This window comes from Maylandia zebra, linkage group LG8 (assembly GCF_041146795.1).
Source record: "Maylandia zebra isolate NMK-2024a linkage group LG8, Mzebra_GT3a, whole genome shotgun sequence".
Classification (NCBI taxonomy): Eukaryota; Metazoa; Chordata; class Actinopteri; order Cichliformes; family Cichlidae; genus Maylandia; species Maylandia zebra.
In genome coordinates, this window is record NC_135174.1 from 19,428,378 (window position 1) to 19,452,813 (window position 24,436).

Here is a 24,436-nt window from a genome sequence, read left to right on the forward strand (position 1 = left end):
TGCGCGTTCTCTCCGTGCTTCAGTGGTTTCTCTCTGGGTGCAGTCCAAAGAAGTGGGTGGGTTATGCTAATTAGCCAACCTAAATTAGCCGTAGGTGTGAATGTGGGCATGAATAGTTATTAGTCTACGTGTTGTCCAGGGTGTACCCCACCTTTCACACTACGACAGCAGGAATAGACTCCAGTGCCCCCACAGCTACCTTGGATTGAATCAGCAGAGTGTAATGACTGTGATAAAGAGGTGGGAATCTTTAAACCTCTTACTTATTTAGTTTTTGAATACCTGGCATAAAAAGTGAATTAAAAAACATTAACCTTTGTGGTAAATGTGTCTTTGGATAAGGTTTGGCTTTTGCGCTGTACCCATGACTAATGGTTATCAAGTGTTTCTTGATTTAAATGTGAAAAAGGTTTTAAGTAGGGTTGCTTTTAAGATTTTATCACTTGTATGTCTAAGGCTTTTAAGAAAAAATACTATAACTTGGAATTTAATCTGAAAGAAAACTCACAAGAGAAAGCTTAACTATCTGTGAAGCAATCTGCATAAATAATTGACCAATTCAATAAGAGATAAATAGATAGAAAAGAACAAATTTAATTTTTGACTCCAATATCATCAGTGATGCTGTGTATGGTGTGCAGGGCTGCAGAGTGCACAAGCAGGTCTCAAGCCTTCAGAAGGCAACCTGCAAACATCAAAAAACCCACTCATTCTCCTCCACTCTTCCTGAAGTGTGACTCACCATCATCATGTACATACGAGAGCCAGCATCTAACATAAAAACTTCTATTTTAATAATAGTTAAACGTTGTAAAAATTGGTAAAAGGAAATGAAAGAGGTGAAGACTGACAGTAGCAGTTTGATGAGAATCCGATAAATTTATTTTTCCCCATAAATACCTTTTTCAAATAAAGGATCTGGATCTTTTGAATGCTCATTAAGATTTTTGTTGGGGAAGAAATGTGCTAATTCTGCAATAGAAATCTCTCTTCCCCCGATAGGAGAGGGAGAACCAGTAACCAGTTTGCCCCACGTTCTCTTAAAGCGTGTAGTAAATATAGGATCTTGATAAACAGTAGATGCATTGAGAGTTGGGTACGGCACTGCTTAATCCCATTTGTTCATGGGAGCAGAAATCTCTGACCGAATGTTCCTTATGGATGACTGTCCCACAGCAGCTTCAACCACCACACGGTGATGCTTTCCAAAATAAAATGACCTAAGGACTACCCCGGGAAACTCCAGCCAGCCCATCTGTCTGACCTCAAATGCTACATTGATTCATGAGGTATCTCGTGTATACCACAAAAATACAGAAACGCACAAGAGAGACTGAATAAGTTGATGTGCTATCATTGAGCTGAAAAGTATTTGTAATCCACAAGGTAAGATAACTTTAAACTTCAGATTCGTTTTTTTAAAGGACAAAGTACAAAATTTAAATTGCTGCAGTCTCATATATATAAATATATATTTATCTTTTTTTACTTCACTGAAAACTGATTTGGGATTTCTGTCTGAGATGGGAAAATACAGAGTTTCTGTAGTTTTAGAGCAGCTGTAAACGTCTGTGAGATCGGCCTTGGTCTGTGAACAATGCTGTAGAGTCTTTATGACTGTTCTCAATAACTACGCTTCATCCTTTTCCCGAGGTGATAACAGCAAATTAGCATGTTTACAACAACAGCTGTGAACGTGATTGAGTGCAGCCTTGACAAACACAGACAACGGATGAACATCTTAGACATTTGCAGTGTCATTGCTGACACGGTGCTGTTTCAATGGGCAGCGCATGCAGTAGGAAAACCCAAGATTAGAGAGATGTTATAACTGGCCACCTGATTGATGATCGACTCGTAGCTGTAAATGATTTCTGAGTAATGTTTGTACCCAGCAACAGTTTAGAAACCACGGCCATATCTGCAGTTTTAGTTCTATCTTGTATTTTCATTACAGCAAGTAGCTGATATGTTCTATCTTCTATTAAGGACATCTTTGTTATTGCTGAATCTGGTTGAAATGGCCATTTGAATAGTCTAGAGGTGACACTGCAAATGGGAAGGGAAAATAAACTCTTACAACAACAATAATAAACCGAATAATACGCGAAATCACCCTAAATCTGCTGTACGTGTTCATCACTAACAGACTAATAAAAAGGTTTTATTAGTATTTTAGTGATTTACAATTAAAATTTTGTCAATGAGTAGTTATAACTTTCCGAGCATCAGCAGACACAATTAAATATATTTAAATTTTGTTGCCAGGCTGTTAACTGCTGTTTTATTTTTTTAGGTTCTAGGACACACACACACACACACACACACACACACACACACACACACACACACTTCAGCAGTCTTAATGTCACATTCATCATTCTGGCAATATTGATTTAAACTTTAATTGTTTAAAGAAATAAAGCATTTCAATACCAATATAGTCAAAGTGTAGTTAAAGTAAACACCCACGTGTGTAATACAATATGCACTACTGCAAATAGCAAGCTTCTTTTGGTTTAGAGCAATGGGGTCGTCACAGTAGATGGATTTTTATATAGGATGCCCTTTCAGGTGCAAACATCCCAGGAATTTATCTCTTTTCCCGGTCTCGAACCATGGCTCCTTAGAGTGTAAGGCCAAATTGTTAATAATAAACTTAAAAAATATTTTTGACTTCAGAAAACAGATAGCAATGCTTAATAAGAGCAAAAACGCCTTATTAAAAAAATGTAAGAAAGTCTGACAGCTGTGTGGAGCTCTGCACTTTTGATCCTGTGTAACAAATGATTTATTACAACAGTAACGTTTGTACGTCTCTGTCAAATGAACACTGCACGAATGCCATAACTGCAAACCCCTTTGAAACCCTACACTGTAACCTACGCTACAACCTCACATGCACCTCCTTGGAAATATGTAAAACATGTCGCCTCAACGCCGCCTGCAATCATTGTGAAAAGGTCAATTGACTTTTTATTTGGAATTTATCAGTGAGAGAATAACAAACACGACATCAATATAAGCAACGATAACCATAGCCTCAACATACGGACTCACAGATTTCAGCACATTCCTGAATGCAGACTGTTGAAATGATCGCAATGGACATAAACAAATTTACAAAAACTGGAAAAATATGTTTTTTTGCCAAAAAATGAAGATTGGGGATACAAAAGGTGAAATTGGTTCTATGTATTGTTTTTTATTTGGCACTGCTTTTAAAACACTGGGCTACAACCACAAGGTAATAAACACATTAACAATGACATAGGTGTAGGTTAAGTCATAGGCTGTGCAAAGATTCATCGCAGAGGTCTACATTGACCACTAAACTGTGACCAATGGGAGCTCAACTGTCTTAGTTTTACAAAATTAGACTGTGATTTACCACAAGCTCCTGATCCCTGTTCTCTCTCTGTGTGTCATGAACAGCAAAGCTCAGTAGATTTAGCCTCCACTGTGATGCCATCTCCGTAAATGTGGACAATTCTCATTTGGAGATGCACACCATGTATCTTATTAATCTTATCCATATAAAATGCATTTTCCATACTGACCATTAGAACCACTGTACATCAATAAAAATACTTCTCCTAACTTAGCATGCTATTTTTAGGGGAAGCATGAGAGCATGTGAATGCAGGAAAAGGCACGCTACACCTCAGAAGCATGAGAGTTGGAAAACCAATCACAATCAAATAGGCGATACCTGTGATCAAAAGGTTTTATTTTTTCCCTTTTTTTTTTTTCCATTCATGCTCTTCAACCCCACTAACAGACATGAACCAAGGTATGCTTCATTGAGGTACGAAGCAAATCATGGACTTAGAGAATCTTTACGCCTGTACACAGCAAGGATGATCTGCTCATAAATAGAATACTTTCCATCAACCCATCAAAATAGTTCCTAAATAAGAAAAAGTCACCTCTACCTGGAAATAATGCATATAAAAGAATCACAGATAGGGCCTTGAAGAGACAACTCTGCCCTTGTATTCACTGCCTATGCCTGCACGTGCCCCATGCTTGTGGTGACAGGCAAAAACACAACATGCATACTGATGTGGTCTTGGATAGTGCTCCTGAAGCCCAGCACCCTCCTCTAGCATGATCTTAATATAACCTATCCAGCATGTGTTTCATAAACAGTCCACTGCCCCATCTGCCTGAATTTATGATGAAACTGTTTAACCTCCAAGGACCTGGCGTCCACATATGTGGACATCGCATTTTGGGTTATTTAGACCAAAATACTCAATTTTGCTCTACAAGGGCCTGATATCCACTTACGAGGACATTATACTGCTTCTGTTCTATCGAAATTTTTAAAAAATATCCTCATATGTGGCTCTCATTTTTCTTAAAAACAAAAATAAGTTTAAAAAAAAAAAAAAATCAGGTAATTCTTTGTTTTTACATTCATCAGGCCCCAATCATCCCAAATATCAAAGAGGAATTAAAAATGCATGCTGTGGAAGAGTTCGGGTCTTAGGAGGTTAAATTACAGCAGTGGAAGAAAGTCGCTCTCCTGTGTTTTGTGTCACTCAAGCAGGAAACCCACATTTGGACTGTAACATTTTGACAGCATCCTAACCATTAACGACATAAGAGTCTACAATCTTCCATTATGCGCAATGCGTTGTTAATTTTCATATTACTCAGTCCCTTTTTTTAAAGATTTTCTCTCAAATAATAAGAACTTGATTACATTCAGTTTTCAATTTGAAGAAATAATGAAGACAAAGTGAAGCCTGAGTGGGCTGCCTTCATTAGCGTCAACACTGTCGGTCACTTCATTCGCAGTAATGTGCCGAGATATGCGCAGCATCACATCTAATTGAAAACCTGAATCCTGCGTTTGGCATAAGGTTGTGACAAGAAAACAATCGGATTTATATAACGGGTTAAAGCCACTGACGACATCAGCAGAAGGATGCTGCACAGACGATCCCCAGACGCCTGTGTGGGGTAAGAAATTATCTCATCATGTGTCATTCTGATCATGCCTTGAGCTTTGTCAGTCCGGTGATTCATGACTAAGGCAAGGCTCAAGGACACAGAGCTGGACAGGTTCAGTGTCCTGAGATCAGTGGCTCTGCCAAAGGTATTCTTCCCCCCTCTGGACTTGCTTATGACAGACTGATCAGTAGGAGCAAAATGACTAAAACATGGGGTTTTTGTCTCATAAGAGTATTTCAAATGTTCTAAAAAACAGGAAGGATGGTACATAAAACCACCTTGCTTAGTCTTTAGCATAAAAATTAAATACATTAAGTTAATTTTACTGTAGGTCATCTTCCCATCCAGAGATAAATACAACCCCCGGTGGTTTCTTCCTGTTGCTGTAAGTCCAGCTTATCTAACGTCAAATCACATTTAAGATAAGATAAGATAAGATAAGATAACCTTTATTAGTCCCACACGTGGGAAATTTGTTTTGTCACAGCAGGAAGTGGACAGTGCAAAAGTTATGAGGCAAAAATTAGAATACAATAAGAATAAATACAGTACACAACTGTACAGAATAGAATAAAATAAAATACTATATACAGTAGAATAAAATAAAATAAATATACAATAAGATAAAAATAGAATACAAATACTATATACAACTGAGTAAAAATACAACGATGACAGAAAGGATTATTGCAACTTTATTTAGCAACTTTGGCAACATTCTGTTGGAGAGAGAAGACACACTATGCTCCCTATGCTTTTTTTTCTCTTATCCTTCTTAATATCTCTCTCCAAATTACCTCGTTAGTGCAAAAACTGCCAAGCTGTGTTATCTTTTTCAATTTTTCATAGACTCACTGAAAGAAATCATGTTTTTTTGTAACAGGCTGCTAGTAACAAAGTGCCTAAAGATACAATTTAATGATTCATAGGCTGGTGTTAAGTACCTAGCAAGAAAACAACTAACATTTACCCTGAAAGTAGATAGGTACAAGAACTGGAAATTAGTGAAAAAGCAGCCAAAGAAAAACATCTGGATAACGCCTGGATTACTATTACTCAAGACCACTTGGAGCCTATCCCAGCTGCCACAGGGCAAGAAACAGGTTACACTGGACAGGTCCCAGGGCCAACGCAGAGACAAACAACTATTCACACTCACATTCACACCTAAGGGCAATTTAGAATCACCACTTAACCAAATGCCTTTGGACTGTGGGAGGAAGCCGGAGTACCAGGAGAGAACCCACAAAGACACGGGGAGAACATGCAAACTCCATGATGGTGGAACCAAGCAAGAAAAATATGAAGAAACGAGAGCTAGCTCAAGACTTTTTCCACAGAACTGTATAAAAGAACGGAATACTAGAAAAAACAAAGCAAGAGGGATAAAGAAAAATAATCCAACTCACCAAGAAAAATGATGGTGCATGCAAATCCGGTACATGCAAACACATATTCCTCCACACTTTATACTGTGAAATTGTAAATTTACTGCTTAGCCATTGCAGAGCAATGAACGACTACACTTAACGCCTTGCTGTTGTACTGTACACCTCTGCCAACAAGTTGCAGTTTAAATCCACACCTGTCCAGACTCAATACATGTAGTAAAGATAGTCATTTATTAGATAGCCGCCACAGATTAAATGGTCTGCACGTATACACTGCAGTGTCTTTGAACCTTGGCATGACTTTCTCCTCCACCCATTCAAAGACACTCATCATATACCAGCTGGGGCTGTGCTGCCATGAAAGGCGCTTATCTGCTACTTGGAACAACTTGTGGTTCAGTGTCTTGCCCAAGAACACTTGGCATGTGGAGTGGCCAGGGATTAAACCACCAACCCTGCAATTTGTAGACAAGACAATCTAAGATTAGCGTCACCAATTCAGCATCTGACTAAATGTGAAATATGGTGTCAGTGTCTCCTTCTGTTCCTTACTTACGACACTGAATAAGAGCAGGGAAATTGACCTTTAAGATACTAAATCACTTCATAAGTTTAAGGCTTTCAATAGTTGTGAGATTTTTTTTTCTCCATAGTTTGCAGGTAAATGCTTTATTTATGGTAAAATACAAAAAAACGTGTTGCGTGGTTACAGTGACCCCAACCTTAGCTGCAATCTTACAGTTTGTGTTGGATCTCCTCCAGTGTGTTAAAAAAAAAGCAATCCTTCAGTTTGATATTATTTTCAAGGAATTGTAGAAAGTTTCAGAGAGTCAAATTTGGTAAGAGGCCAAAAGCAGTAAATGAACATTTTGTTTAAGTAGCCAAAAAGGTCAGTGTTTTCAGTGTGCTTTGAGTTGACATGATAGCGACGGTTCAGATTGTTCCCTATGAATAATCTCCCTCAGATCCTTGGGACGGTACAGTAGAATCATGTCTACTCTGACAGTCCCACATGCTGTAGCAGTTTACAATTCAGAACTCAATGAATGTTGACAAAATGACAATCATGCTCCGGGTCTCAGTCCTGAACCTGACGGGTTGCCTTTGGGCTTGAAAACTGGGATTTTTGCAACAGCTAGATCACCAGTGATCAGTCTGTCATCGAGAGAAACTTGAGGTTCTTGTGGAGGGGATTGACCCTCCAATCCTGCAATTTGTAGACAATGCACTCTAAGATTAGTGTCCCCAACTCAGTATCTGAATGTGAACTATGGTCACAATGTCCCTTCTGTTCCTGAGCTATGGCATGCTGGAGCTATGGTGTAAACTGCTCGCATCACCAGTGATGATCCCCCACACACAACCTGGGAGGGTTTGAAAGAGGAATTGATGTTTGCACTCTCCACATGTTCGAGAAATTGCAGAACAAACTGTGCCAGAGGTCAGAACGGGACTTCCAGGAAACAAGCTAAAGCAGCAGCTATGCTGGGAGCTTTTGATTATCATGGATCCGTTCTCACTGTAACAATTTATACTGTTACAGAGGTAGTTGCTCATATTAAACACGATCAAAAATGCAAATAATGAGATCCGCACATGTACAAGCAATCCCGACAGTGGGAAAAACTGTGGGAAAAACTGTGCTCTAAATGGTTTGTTTCAGATATTTTTCTACTAGATATGTTTAATGAAGTTAGAACCAAAAATGAGTCCGCCATAACCACTGAACTGTATACTGGTTACACTTCAAATTCTGACATGTTACGGGGCATTGCACTAAAAACAGAATAGCAATGTACAGCTCTTTAAATTTACTGGGAATACCTGGAAACTCTTACAGATGCAGTGGGTGTCTGGAGTGGCTGAATGTAATACTCAGACTTGTACTGCATCACTCGGAAACCTTTCCCAGTATGAGTACAAGGTACAGACAGCACAGTATTCAGAGCAGGATTTCATCAGTTTCTTTTGTGCCTGCGATGTTCGCACTCATGAGTAAAACCAGAGGGTTTAAGGGATTTCTCTCTCATCTTGTCAATAAAAGCAGATTATTCCTTTGTCCTCTAGGCTTCCTGCCGTGCTGCATTCAGCTGCTTCCACATCGGGGATCGCTACGCACATTACAGCAGATCCTGAGGGATAGACCTGCTGTTATTATTATTATAACATCATCTTTGCCAAATCCGAATGTGCCCCGGCCCGTACACTGAAAAGCAGCAGAGTTTACAGGTTAGCACTACTTTGCAACGTATCCAAAACATGCAACAACATATACAAAACATCTGTATTCAAAATATTTTACTTTTAGCTTTTTTGAGTTTCCTGGGCTGATGAATAAATATCTTGGCTGTCAAGAGACCTTTACTACTAAGTCATAAACCCCAGACTAAGACAGTCTTTTCATTTGACTTATCTATGGATCCAAGACATTGCATCCAAAGTGAAAGGCCCAAAGATTTTTTGAAAGTTTGGGCAACCTTGTTAATAGTCATTATTTTCCCGTATAAATAGTTGGTTGTTACAATAAAAAAAAATGTCAGTTAAATATATCATATAGGAGACGCACACAGTGATATTTGAGAAGTGAAATGAAGTTTATTGGATTTACAGAAATTGTGCAATAATTAACTACTTTACAACTCCACAACTTTATTAGTGCAAAAAACCCCATCAATTTATTTTCACTTTAACAAGCAGCTGTTGCTGAATTCTCTTGCAGCTGCTCTGTTCTACTGCGTGACGCCTTGAGTTTAAAATCCACTTCATAAGCATGTTTCTTAACAGGTTCCATTTTGGGGTCCTTATACACACACAATACGGTAATATTATGTTGAAGCACAGTACGTATCACTCCGCCAGGCTCCTGACTACGGTAGCTGTAATGCAGCTTCGTCGCTTAAGTCATACTAAAACATTTTTTGACAGATTTTTGAGCGCCATATACCACGTAAAATCAGTTTGAGGTCAGTAAGCACAACCAGAATTCATACATAAGGCGCACTGGATTATAAGGTGCATTGTCGATTTTTGAGAAAATTAAAGGCTTTTAAGAGCGCCTTATAGTCCGAAAAATACGGTAATAACGACGACCCGTTTGTATGTTCTAAAAAAAATTATAATAAAATGCTTTGGTGGCTATCGGTCAGACAAAAACCAAACCAGTTCCACATCACTGAAGTTGCATGTTTTTACAAATCAGTTCTGGTTCATCCGTTTCATTCAACGATCCGCTTTTGTCCTTCTCATTCTCCGTCGCTGCCATGCTTTTTCCGGCATGTGCATATGAAAACAAAGGCACTGCGCATGCGGGTTTACCCATATTCTATCGCAATATTTCATTTTCTTATCATTGCCTAACATTGTACCGGTATTACGGTGAACGGTATAATATGGCCCAGCCCTAGACATAACCACCAGGATATCACCGACTAGTTTGTGGATTCACTTTAGATACAGAAATGACCATATATGGACAAGGAGGGGGAGTCCCAAGTGACCAGCTAAAGCTAGCAGCCAGCTAATACAGCGGTCCCCAACCTTTTTTGCGGCACGGACCAGTTTATGTCTGACAATATTTTCACAGACCGGCCTTTAAGGTGTTGCGAATAAATACAACAAAATAAAACCGTACCCAAAAAAAGGAAGAGTTATTCAAAATGCACGGGAAAAGACCCAGGGAAACCGATAAAAACGATAAAAAAAATTAAGATAAAAACTGATACATACCCTGAAAACCATAAATTTCACACCCGAGCTTCAATTCTCGCCGCCCGGTACCAAACGACTCACAGACCGGTACCGCTGAGCTAATATACAGCCTTGTTAATGATTGAGAAGAAACAAAAATAAAATGCAAGAAAGCAAAAGCGGATCTTTAGTACAATGTACAACGCAAATAGTAATTTGTCAGATATCTGCATTACAAATGCAAAAAAAATGCAGTTTTCATCAAGATGAAATTAGCAACCTAACTTACAAACTTTAGGAATAGGTCTAGAAAATGTTTTTGATGCTAAAACAAAGGATTTTTGTCTTTATGTGTTATTTAAATTTCTGTTATACACACTGTGGTTATTTTCAGGAGCTAATTGTTAAATAGACACAGGTTTTTGTGTCTATTTAACAAGATTCAACTATCCAGTCAAAAAGTACCTAATTTACAGCCACTGTGTATCCAATCTGTAGCTGCAGATCTTGTTGTTACATATGACACATCCTCTGGTTTCCACAGTTGATATAAACAACTTTACACTGTGTGGAGAATTTGAAAATTGTTTTTGGAAATTATGGGAGGTACAAGACATCGATTCCTGGTACAAAGTTCCTGGTCCGTTGGTAGCTCATTAAAAGTTGTCATTCCTGCTGGGAAACAAAGAGCTCCTGCAAAGCACTGCAACTTCACTGCAGAGGGACAAAGCAGAGGGAAATTAACAGCCACTCATGGCGATGACAGCACGAGAGACCCCAAGAGGGAGCTGAACAATGCCAGGATGGAAAATTAGAAAAGTTTTCTCAGAATCAACATATGCTTGCTACATGCTTCACTATTTCATCTGACCCAAACATACTAAACTATACATACATGTGTGTCCCAAACACTGATTTAACGAATGCAACATTTTCCAAGTCATGAACCGGAACCACAGGAAGTGTGTGCGCTTCACATACAGCAGCTGTGCCATCAACCACAACAGTTTACAGTCTTAGCTGTACTCATTTCTGAGTCATAACCTGTTACATCTGAGCGCACAGACGTGAAACACGTATTTTTAGATTTACACTTGAAGTCATTTACAATATTTTAAAAGCCTTTTTTATGATCATGTGTCAATTATAGCGTGTCATATTCTCCACACACATACAACCACATGCGTACACAAATAGTAATAGAGTGTGTATGATGATGGCATTATAATTATTAACACCATTTTAGCAAACACTCTGGTGTTGAAAACAGCAGGTCAAAAATAACCAGTGAACCTTCGCACCAGCTGCTGTCCAAATTACAGTATGTGGCAGCTTGATACCCACTGATTTATGTCTTATTATAAATAATACTTTCACTTAATGCAACATGCTGCAAACAAACTCCAACTGCGGGAACAGAAATAAATTAAGATCTTTTTTGTGTTGTATAGAAACAGAAAATCAAAGGAGCATCAGCACTATATCGTGCAGGGAACACCAGAGAGGAAAATGCTTGTTGTTGTTGTCGGCAATAAGCAATATTCTCTTGAGAATTAAAGCTTGCCTGGGGAAGAGCCTGCGGTGTTTCTTCAGTCGCTAACACTTCCTGTTTCACTCCACAACCCAGCATCAACACACATCAGTACAGCTGTGTGCTGCTCAGTGAACTTCAAAACATGCAACATCCAAAAAATGAATAAAACAAAGACAGAGAGGCTGAAAACCAGGTTCAATGGTTTGTGAGTGAACTTAACTTTTTAGATTCTCTGTTTGTTTTTCAGAGACAGGAAAACAAACAGAGAGGCTGTTCCACTCTGTAGGTGCCCTCAGTGACAGGCGCCAGGCAGGGGTGGGTATACTTGTATCCCACCGGTTCACTGCCGGTATTTTGGGGGGTTTTCCCAGTGGACGAGAGCGTTGCTTCCCTGCGCCTTCGGGTCCTGACTGTCGTTTGTGCCTATAGGCCAAATGACAGCTCAGAGTCTCATGGGCTCCTGGAGAGTGCTGCACCCAAGGAACTCTATTGTTCTGTTGGAAGACTTCAACGCTGACGTGGCTGGGAGGGACTTGGAGGAACGGCCTGCTGGATTTGAACCCGAGTGGTGTCCTATCATTGGGCTTTTGTGCTTATCACAGTTTGTCCATAACAAACACCACGTTCGAGCGTAAGGGTGTTCATAAGTGCACATGGCACTAGGACACCCTTGGTCGTAGGCGGATGATCGATTTTGTAATCATGCTATCAGATCTGCGGCCGCATGTTTTGGACACTAGTGAAGAGAGGTGCTGAGCTGGATCAGGTGGCAGGGAAAGATGTTGGACAAAGCTGGTGTATCCAAACATATTGTCTTGATTGTTGGTTGGACTTGGTTGTTTCTGTTGATCTGGAAGTAGCATATTGGTGGCAGTAAGTCAGACTTGTTTCCAGTGGGTGTTAGACGCTACCAGGGCTGCCATTTGTTCATAGTTTTTATGGATAGAGTACTTATGTGTAGACAAGTGATGGAAGGTCTCCGCTTTAGTGGTCTCAGGATTTCATCTTTCAGCTAAGTGTGAAGCGGTGGGAATGAGAATTAGCACCTCCAAGTCCGAGACCATGGTTGCTAGCTGGAAAGGGTGGACTGCCCACTGTTGGTCAGGGACGAGTTACTGCCCCAAGTGGAGGAGTTCAAGTGTCTTGGGGTCTTGTTAACGAGTGAGGGGAGAGTGGTACTTTTATGCTCAGCTCTCTGTTGTATCGAAATTAGAGCTGAGCATAAAAGTGAAGCTGTCGATTTAACAATCAATATACGTTCCTACTCTAACCAAATATGGTCACGAGCTTTGGGTACCGACTAAAAGAGTGAGGCTATGGACACAAGTAGCAAAAAGAGCTGCTCCTTCGAAGAGCAGCTGGGCTCTCCCTTAGAGACAGGGTGAGGGGCTCGGTTATTCGAGAGGGACTGGGAGTAAAACTGCTGCTCCTCCACGTCAAAAGGAGACAGGTAGTTTGGCCATCTGACTAGGATGCCTCCTGGACACATCCTAGGTTAGGTATTCTGGGCATGTCCTACCAGGAGTAGGTCCAGCAGTAGACCCAGGAATCGGTGGAGAGATTATATCTCTCGGCTGGTTTAGGAATGTCTCAGTGTCCCCCCCCCGCTCCCCCTCCCCGAATAAGCTGGAGGTCTCTGGGGTGAGAGGAGTTAGGAGTACTTAGACTGCTCCCTCTGTGACCCATGCCCAGATAAGCAGCAGAAAATGGATATATGGATGGTTTGTGAGTGTATTATCAGAGTGTATTAAGAAATAGAAATTTTAAGGCTCCTCAGTCAGGTGTAATGGGTCAAGAACATGCCTGCTGTGCTGTGAAATGTGTTGGTTGTTTTAAAAACTAAATGTAGATGTCCAGCAGCAGCAGCGCAAGTATAGAGATGTGCAGTAATCCATGAAAGCAGGGAATCACAGAGTTCTCCTGGGGAGGCCTAAATAGTGTTGCACTTAAAATGAGTGGATAAATTGATCTTTTTAAATCTATCTTTTAGATCACCTTTAAACTCTTCATACACTGTGCGAACTTTGTGATAAGTAACCATTTTCTCTTTGAATGAAAAATTCATGGCACCAAATATTGTTGAAATAGCTGTGTTGATAAAACATTTTTCCAGCCTCCCACTGGAAAAAAAAAATCACCAACAACATGAAAGGTTACAAAAGATACTTGAAGGCCACAACCCAAGTTACTTTCCCAAGCATTTAAGTGCTTTATTTCTCTCGAAAATCATCCTTCAGTCAGGATTCAAGTAACATTTTTCTAAGAGAGAATATTTACTAAAGAGTCTGCAATTTTTTTTTCAGAGGTGCACATTTGCGTTCAAATCTGTCTCAGAAATAGAAAATGTTGCAGCTCATCTGATTTCTATAAAGTTCAATAAACAAAATGTGATCCTGATTTTCTTCTGGAATTTAACACTGTAATAATCATCTAGGACCTACTATAAATAACTAGTAGAAAATATTTTTAAATGCTTTGAATGTGAATGTTTTTCTTGTAACACAGAGAAAGATTTTTACATTTGCTATAACTTAGTGTTTCCCAGTTTTGCTTGCACCTTCTGAATCTCTTCACATTGGATATTATACTTTGAATATCATAGTAAAGCTTGTCTTCTTGTCTTTCTGAAAAAAAATTGAATTTTGCCTCGAACAGAAACAGTAACAGAGTTACAGTTATTTAAGAGAACTTGTAAAATGTTCTAAACTAATCAATCATTAATTAAAAAAACAGAAGCAACGTTTAGCAGTTATTGAAGGAAAAGAGCCATTATTACATTTAATAAGTAATTTTATTATAAATAGGTGGCGTGTTATTTTTTTAATGATTAAAATATATACACCACAGACTGTATCTAAACATGGAGACTGTGACATTAGTTTCTGCACTGTCATTTTAAAGTTAGAATTATGGGCGTTGTCATGTTTGTGTTTTTTGGAGCAAGAAATGAACGTAAAGTTATCACATAATGTTAGCAAGCTCATATTTATTACGTGTGAGCCGACATCAGCTATTTGCTTATGCTTATATATATGCATTTATGATGACTGATGAAAATTAATAGCGGATAAACACGCGTTGAGGTGGTATTGTTTGTCCACCAGAGGACCTTCTGCAACTTCACTGACATCAACAAATGTGCTTTGAAGATCAACCAGCTGATCTGACCAGAGTCAGGCAGACCACATCTGAGTAAATAAATCACTACACATAACAAATGTTAGAGTACTCCGTTTATGTTTCACGTGAAACAAAAATATCGACTGATAGACCAGGGGTCCGTTCTTCGTACCTCGCTAAGTAAGTTAGCTGGATTTGATTGTTGACGATTTCGCGTGATCTTGGATCGTTCGGTTCTCCGAAGCTCATCTGGGACTTGCTGTCATAGCAACAGATCCGTAAGCGTAAACCTGCTCGGGAGCAGGTTTACTTTATGTAAACAAGATTAGATCGTGGCCACTCAGGTATGTCCGCTTCATTTATACGAAAGCAACAGCGATATTTTTCCACTGTTATTCCATAAATAAATATTATCAATGTAACTAAAGATAATGCAGCACCTGATCCTTTTATTGATGTCACACAGATACATACAGGTCATTTCCTAAAAAAAGGGAAATGTACTATTAATCATTCTATTTCATGTATTTGATTATTTCAGATGTAATTCATATTTTAGAGTAGTAATAGTAAATTACTTCGTGTAATCAAGATGAGAGACCACAGCTATAAAAGCGAAGGTGGATTTGGGAAGTCTGTCGCAGCCATGTCCTGTCCGTATACGCGAGCCACCCATTGCGGAAGGTGCAAGATTGATAAGGAGAGTTTTCAGAATCCAGCGTATATTGCGGGACAGACAGGATCCTTTAGCTCAGTGCGACAGTGTGCTCATTGAGAGATATCGATTTTCCCGTGAGGATATTATTTACTTAACCAACTTGTTGACGAGGGGGTGCAGGACCACCACCTGTCTTTTGTTGCTCTGCCCTTTTCTTGGTTGCTGTTATAAACAAACAAACAGATTATTTCAGGGTCTCTTTTCAAGAGACTAAAAGCAATATAAGTGATAAATATTACCATGCTGTAGAATATTCTTATATTTCACTTTTACTTGTTCCCATGTTCTAGTGGGTCCTGTCGTGGCTCTAATGTGAAAGAGGATATAATGTAATATAATATAATAAATTTACCCTACTGCCTACTGGTGTTGGCCAGAGGGGCCGATGGTGCGATATGGCAGCCTGGCTTCTGTCAGTCTGTCCCAGGGCAGCTGTGGCTACAACCGTAGCTGCCTCCACCAGTGTGTGAATGTGAGAGTGAATGAATAGTGGCATTGTAAAGCGCTTTGGGTGCCTTGAAAAGCGCTATATAAATGCAATCCATTATTATTATTATTATTATTATTATTATTATTATTATTATTATTATTATTATTAAATTACTTACGAGTTTAATTTGTCAGCAACTTTCTGCCAGCCCTCTCTCCTTGCTTTTGCAGCCTTTGCAGTGTTCCCTTGCGTTTTAATTAAACTCTGAAACTCCTGAAATCCCTCACTCAAGAGTTCTTGCTCTGCTGCCGAAAAATACTGAGCGCGCTCCTTCGACATTTTCGTCGACCAATCAAAGGGTTGCCGATCAATGTTTCTACTATCGATGCGTAGCCCCTGTTAAGCCACCCAGTGATCTCACATTACTTCATCCAGCTATACTAATCGTCAACAACAGGTGTGTTCGGAGAACCGGAATAGCGAGCTCAAAGTTGGCGCGATGATTTGATCTTGGATGTAGTAAGCGAGGTACGAAGAACGGACTCCAGAATATCGGATTTTTAAAAACACCCGATATCAGTATCGGGCTTAAAAGTAGTGTATCATTCAGGCTGTAGTAATAATTTAACTAATATGTACATTTAGCCCGAAATACAATTAAATGAGTGAATTATATAAAAATCCATCCACTGCACAGTTGTTGGTAAATTAGTACATTTTTTAATTCATTCTCAAAAAAACATCTTTACTCTAAAATTGGACAGTTTAACAAGCAGCCTCTGGGAGACTGACTGGAGTTTATCTCAAGAAGCTTTTGGGGGAAGTTCAGTTTTGGGCCAAATCTTCCAGCCCTGGGGGTTACTGATTATTCCTCATCTCCTACTATTGCATTTATTTTTTTACTTTTTAGTTTAATCATCACATTTTAATTTTAATTAATTAAATATATTGTTTGCTGTTTCCTCAACACAATTTCACTTTTATTCCATCTCATGAAGCACTTTGTTTCTAAATCTGTAAACAGACAATCTGTATTATGTTTGCAGGATTGGTGATGTTGGCAAGACTACAGTAAAACAGCAAAAGTAGTAGTTTTAGAAGTGGCATGTGTTTCCCAGCAGAGATTAAAGAATATAGGTCATAGCATCCTTGAAGCTATAAGGCAGTAGCTCAGTTTTTTGGCTTCTGCCCACTGCTGTATTGCACAGATGTTAAAATAATCATGGAGGTTAAAGCACATAGAAACTGGATCTTCTCCTAAACCCTTGGCAGCTACACACAAGTGCTCAGTTTGTGTTTCGTGTTGTATACATTGCCCTGTAACTACCAGCGGCGTGAAACCTGATCCTCTGTTTGCCTGACACTGGTCCCTGTATATAGGGAGTGCATCTGATCTGAGCGCACTGACAATGTCCTTTCTGAGCTTTGAAAACAATGCTTCCATCCTTGAGCATTTTGGGTCAAGCCACTCGGGAACATCTCCCTCTGCCATCCTGCTCATCTATTTGCACTTATTTTGCATTTCATGATTCGCTGATGTGACAACAAATTGATCTGCTCCTGTTAGACAGAAACGGCATGTTCTGTCCTGTAATGAATAAGAGATTTTTGCACCATTATTCAGATATTAAATGCCCACAATCAAAACATGCAGCGTGGAACCCCAAATCCCACAGTGGCTTAGCCATGATTTAAGCCATCTTGGAAGCAGCCCAACCACTCTCACAGTGAGGCGTAAAGAGCTTAGGGTAGGCGTGGATGGATGTATCTCCCCCCCTCCCAGCTTCTTGCTGTCTGTCTCAGCTGAAATATTAGTTTGTTGCTTTAAAATTGTGAGAAAATGACAACGAGAAAAAAAAAAAAAAAGAATAACCAAATAGTCTTTGCTGCTGTGGGTGTAAGAGAAAAAAATCTTGCTGCTGAGCACAAGTGATGACTCAACTCTCAGGCAGCACTTCAGAGAGGAGGGGTCCTCACTGAGAAAATTCCTCTCACGTGTTAAAATGTAAATCATGGCCTGTGCTGCAGCCGAAAGGCTGGACATACAATAACTGCAGCAGTCCTGTGTTTTAAAGATTGAAGGAGCTGATCTTAAAGTGAACATTTAAAGTTCCAACATGTTGTATGATCAGTAGGTAACTCATTTTCTTTAAGTGGCCACAGTAGTAAATTAAACTGAACTCGCCGAGGGAAAAACTACTTGAAGTATCAATCAAGAGTTTCATGCCTCTTTTACACCTGGCTTTCCAGAGACAGGAAAGAGAGGACTGTGATTAGTGATGGAGACGTAGTGAGCTCAACAAGCAGCTGCTTAGTCATTGTGTAGCTAATGACTTTTAATGGAATCTGTCGGCCAAATTGAGAATTTCTCATCATGAAACCGCTCGCTGAATGGATTCTAGGGATTGGGGGGAAGAATGTTATCATAAAACCCTTCTCGACTATTTTAAATACCACGCCACTTCACTAAACTCATTATACTTGACTGATTGTTTGTGCCTAATGAGAGCCTGCTGAAAATGTGGTGCCCAAACATAGACAGGTTCCAAATTAGAAACGCTTGCGCCACCCCCACCCCCTGGAGGAATGGTAATTATCACACCTGATACTTGCTGGTGCCCAAAACTAATGGTGTGATTGCTGCAAGAATTTGGCCTCACGATCGCAGAGGGTTAAGGATCAAGCAACTCTCAATCTGTAGACTCTGCAAGCACAGATGGCCACAGGTCAAGATGACCTCAACTAAGCATGTCTAAGGACCACTCAGATCTGTCTGTGTGCTGCACTGAAGGCAAATATTAATGACATTATTATCTACACAGACACTCAAAACACCACCCAGAGCAAATTCGTAACCTGCATAAATGTAGCTAATATTCCATAGTCAGTGTTTGAATACAGAACACAGGAGATTCACTGCTTTTTTGTGTTTGTTTTAATCTGAAGCAATCCAAAAATATCAGCAATGACAGGGTTTGATTTCTGCTATGTGAGAACACATGAAAGTAATTTAATGCATTTAAGTATGTAGACATGGTCAAGATGACCTGCTGATGTTCAAAACGATAATGAGAACATAGAAAAAAGGTGATTTACAGGACTTTGAAAGTGGCATGATTGTTGGTTTCAGACTGGTTGGTCTGACTATTTCCGAGCAGAGAACGGCCAGAAGGAAACAACAAAAGAATAACAGAAAATATCAAGTGAGCAGTGAGTCGTTGTAAACATGACTTATTGATGTCAGAGGTCAGAGGAAAATTGTAAGACTGCTTCGACCTGATAGGAAAGCAACAGTAAATCAAACCAACCTATGTGGAAGAGCATCTCTGAATGCAAAACATGAGATAGACTACAGCAGCAGAATACACCTGAGAGCTAGAAACAGGAAACTAAGGATACAATTTGCAGAGGGTAACCCAACCGGCATAACAGAAGACTGGAAAAACATGGCCCAGTCTGATGAGTGTTGAATTCTGCTGGTCCATTCAAATCAGAATCTGGTGCGAACATGAAAGCATGGATCCATCCTGCCTTGTATCAAAGGTTCAGGCAAGCTGTTGTGGTGTAATGGCGTAGGGGATCATTAGCACACTTTGAGATCCTTAGGCAAAGTCTACCACAGTATTGTTGTTGACCATGTTGTTGACCCTTTATGACCACATGATCCATCTTCTTATGTCTACTTAAAGCAGGATAATGTACCATATTACAAACATCAAATAATATCAAACTGTATTCTTGAGAACAACTTTATATACCAAATGACCTCCACAGTTGCCAGATCTCAATCAAACACAGCATCTTTGGGATGTGGTGGAACAGGAGAGTCACATCATGGATGTGCAGCCAACAAATCTGCAGCATCTGTGTGATGCTATCATGTCAATATGGACCAAGATCTCTGAGGAATGTTTCCAGCAGCTTGTTGAATGTATGCCACAAATAATAGAAGCAGTTCTGAAGGCGATAAAAGGTCCAACCGAGGACTAGCAAGGTGTACCCAATTATGTTTGTGTGTGCAAGAGTTTAGTCCATAATTTCTAGGAAATTCTTTTAAAAAAAAAAAGAAGATTTTACTCGAATCAAGATGGTACTAGTGCAAAGTGTGGCGTGTTAGTTTGACTTCATTTATATACAATAATGACTTACCAAGATGTTCTTGGTTTTAACTAGGAATGAAACAAAATAACTTCAGTCTCACATGGCATTGTTTCCTTCTGTAGGGGCCTGACAAAACAGGCCTGGCAGCTGCTGTCACCCGAAAATAGCGGCAGGCTTAGAGACGGGCAGAGAGCCGAGTGACGCTGCCACGTTGTTCACTCTGTTGTACTGGGTGCGGTGAAAGTCACACATGATCCCGTTGGCACCAGAGTCCACAGGTGGCAAACAGCGTCCTGTCTTTGCTACAAGGCCATGGGCGTGTTGAAAGAATATCTGTTACATACAACGATACCAACATCCTAACCTAAAGCCGAGAGTCAACTGGGAATGTCAAGAAAAGGGCACGAAGAGTGAATGCTGACTCCTTTCGTGCTGAGCCGTGGAAAATGTGTAACAATAAATCAGCGCTAACAATGAATTCTCAGTCATGTAAAGGATAAGCGCGCCCATGACTTCTGAAAGGCACTCTGAATATTTCTGCTGAAGCGGCACCATAATCGGCAATGAGAGAAAAGAGCAAGTCCACACGAAAGTGTTTAGTCTTTCTCTCTCTCTCTCTTTCCCCTTTTTCACTCCCATCAGACAAAAAGCTTTTCCATGTAGCGGCTCAATTGCTGCAGCTCACGACCCTCTCAGAGGAGGAGGAGGTAAGTGTCCGCCTGATGAAAATGCCCTTCTGGCCCACCTGTAATTTCGTTCAGTGCTGCTTTCTCCCCTTGCGGTTGCGATATCAAATCTAGCGGTCGAGCCAGAAAATAACTCTTTCACCCTGTCACCCAATATGACTTCCTCTACACACACGCTGACCCCAGAAAACCTAGACGACTCCAAATTGTGAGAACTTTTTGTCTGACAGCTGGTGATGTTAAAATTAGAAGTGACCTAGCTGAAGCTAGCACCTTTTGCTCACGGCTTAACTTGTAGAGGTTTAAGATGGGGAAAAAATTGGCCATCATACACTTCCGCTTGCCAGCCACAACTTAGGTATCCGAGAGGGGTGGAGCTGACTGAGGAACCCAGTGATACTGCGCATACATATGCTAGCTACTTGCCAATCATACCAAAAGCCATACTTCGGTTTATTAGTAATGTGGACAGTAACTGACACTAATAGGAGCAGTAATTTACAAAATGAATATGTTGTATTGAATAAAACCTGAAACTAGTGACTGAGCCCATTATATCATTAGAAAAGTCTTTTAACCAGATGTGTTTTGCGAAGGGGTTGCCCCCTGCTGGGTGACAGAAAGAAGTTTTCACACTGGCTTCCCTTTTTAGCCATGGAAATCTTTTACATACTGCGCAGTCTATGCCAGCACACTTGAGTATAGCTACTACCCCCATCGGTCTCTCCCCCTCACCTCTTAGCTCACCAAGTTCCACCCTTTGTCAACAGAGCACAGGCATGCTCACGAAAACGAAAAATATGCTAAACTCAAAGAGGACTTCCAATAATGACTGTTTAAAGAGTTTTAAAATGCACGAGTCGAGTGTGGTTTGTCTGTGTGTGTGTTTTGGGTTTTTTTTTTAAATGTGCAAGAAGTACAGTAGTACTCACATGCCAAATGTTGGTATGTCTCGGCAGCTCAGCTTATTGGACTGTAACAACATATGGCATGCCAAACAGAGACTTGTAGCTACTGTATGTAAGAAACTTTTCCAAAAAAAGGAGTTGTAAATAAACAAAAACAGCTGGTGTTTACCTGCAGTACTTTATAGTCAGAGAATTCATTCAAGTCTAACTTAAATGCCTTCGACTCTGTTCAACCTGTGACTGGGGTTAAAGCGCAAAGATTGAAAACTTAAAAGCACCAGAGGTCATTTTTGGGCGTCCAATAATAGAAAACCTTTCTCTGGCCAGAATAATAGCTTTGTGACATCCAAGCCCCCCCTGTGGACTTCTAGAGGCAAACACACATGGGCTAAATGTCACTCAGCAGGGTCCTGTCATTTAAGAGAAATCAGATTTTCCTTCAGAATACACAAACTTGGGCCTGGCTGTGGTGCATACTTTCTATCTGAACTTTCTTGAAAATTGTAGTCTCAAGGGAAATACAAATAAGAAATACATCCATAACCTGCTTCTTTATCCTTTTTGGGGTTTTCTTTGGTATAAGTATAAACTGCAGCCAACTGTTCAGGCCCCGAGGGGCGTTTGTTTTGACGTTTGCAAGCAGCAACGTGATGACATTTATCATGAATAGGGAGGGTGGTCTTGTGTGATGCAAAAATGGATATGGTGAGGGAAAATCCAATAAAAATAAACTGACAGATGGGATCCAATCTAGAAGAAACCCACGGCTTTACATACATGTTTGCTGACCTGAATTTTGAAAACTAAACAAGAGAGTTCACCTTAAAGCGCTTAAAGATCAGAGACTAGATCTCCTGCAGAAAAAACTTTACAGACTTAAAGGTCACCAGGAAGTGTCCTCTCTGCTAATCAAACAGCCCTAATGGCAAGGTTTGATCTTTTACAATCTGCTGAGGCCAGTTGGGCAAATGAACACTGGGCTTCCTCAGCTTCCGCAGGGCAGCTTGCACCTGTCTGTCACTCAACAGTCACAGTCAGAGGTAAACATTCAGCTAAGTCTACAGTGATCTCGTCTCCTCTGTGTAATCTGTTACATTTACCTAAAATGTGTCATGCTACAGATGTCAAGGCCCCTTAGTTGAAATGTCCAATTATAGATAGTGAGGGAAAAAAGCCACAACCATCAAACTCAGTCACTCAGAAAACCAAATGTCTTGTCATGTACTTTAAACATTAACCAGCTTTGTAACCTTTGTGCTCTGACATACTCTGTGTTTGTACTGTAGAGCTAATTGAACAGAAGCCCTCAACTGAAATGTATGATTTATGTGTTTATTTTTTTGGCCTTGGGCTTATCAAATATAATTCAGCGATCAATTTTTTTGGTCTTTTAACTTTTAACTTGTGGTCCGCATGTTTGTGTATTTTCATGTCCATGTTTTTAATTTTTTGGATTGCTTATTTGTCTTTTAGTTCTTCTTCTGTACATTTTGTAAAAAGGCTTTGGAGAGCTATACGGCACGAGCAACTGAATCTTCATGCAGCGGGTATCAATCTGCTAAACTGAGATTCAGAAAGTTAAATTAAAATTGCAAAACACTGCAGGCATCCTGCAGCTGAGCCTTCTTTTTTGCATAATCCATGCCTCAACTGTCTCAATTTATCCACTTCAACTTCAGCCACATTTACACTTAATAATGTAGTCAGGTTTAATTAGGAACAGCAAACTGGATTGTTCATTTGGATTCATATGCACAACCACTAATAGATTTTTTTTATTTATTTATTTATTTATTTTTTTTGGAGAGGTTCAAGTTTAAAATTGGCGGATTTACTCTTTGCTGGCTTTTATTAAACAAGACTGCAAATAGAAAACAGCTGGAAATAGCAGCTCAAGATACATGTAAATGTAGGATCTTTATACGACAAATAAATACACAGAAGCACTCACTTTTATTTAAGCTATTCCTTGCTCTTACTCCCCAGTAAAACTGCTCTCAGATGGCCTGGAAATAAGCTTTAATGCGCTCCCTGAAAAGGCTGAAATAGAAAACACACATCTGCCCTGTTTAGGTAAGCTGCAGTTGCCATGGTTACAGACGAGCACTTGCTAAACAGTTGTGTCAAGCCATCATTGAGACAGAGCACTTGAGCTGTGCGCACACACACACACACACACACACACACACACACACACACACACACACACAGAAGCAAGCAGAGGGAAGCGTTGGTGTTTTAAAGTGAAAAACAAGGAAACAGAGAACGGGGAGATGTTGTTAGCAAAATGCTGCTGTCAACATACACCACCACTAGTCTCTGCACTCAGTCCACTCTGGGGACAATTTGAGTTTCATAATGTTTGACGGAAGATGAACAAAATGTGCCCCTTGTTGCTCCAGCCGGGAGCAAAAAAACGTGATTTTATCAGCTGTCACACACTCACACAGACTGTATGTAAAAGAGGGATAAAGCCACCGTGACATCATCCACTTGTTCGTGAAGTCCCATTTTGACACCACTAATATTGCAGACATTTATGTCTTAAACAATTATAAACAGGTGATTTGTAAAAGGGAGGGAGGTAATTTCAAGGCTGTAGCCGTATATTTAAACATGGGAGTCTATAGGAATGACTTGCTTGTGGCCCCAGCCTCAAGTCTCAATTCTAAGTAGTTTTTCTTGGGTTCTTCTGATTTGGCATCTTTTTCCAGATGTTGCCACTTGATGGGCGTGTACATCAACTCAAATCCAGGGTCTATATTTTTATTTAGATTTAAAGGAACATTTTCTTGTAAGCACGACACATTTGAAGCACACTTTAAAACAAAAAGACTTGACAAAGTGTTCTGAATCAACTGAAATATTTGTGAATAAGTGAACAACTTCAGATAAGTGT

At 39.9% G+C, this 24,436-nt stretch overlaps 1 protein-coding gene across 6 annotated transcripts in view; it reads right to left on the minus strand.

Annotated features, from left to right (window-relative positions):
- The window catches only part of LOC101488046 (calcium-activated potassium channel subunit alpha-1a), a 101,534-nt gene that overhangs the window by 60,265 nt on the left and 16,833 nt on the right, over positions 1-24,436 (minus strand). The window lies entirely within an intron of this gene.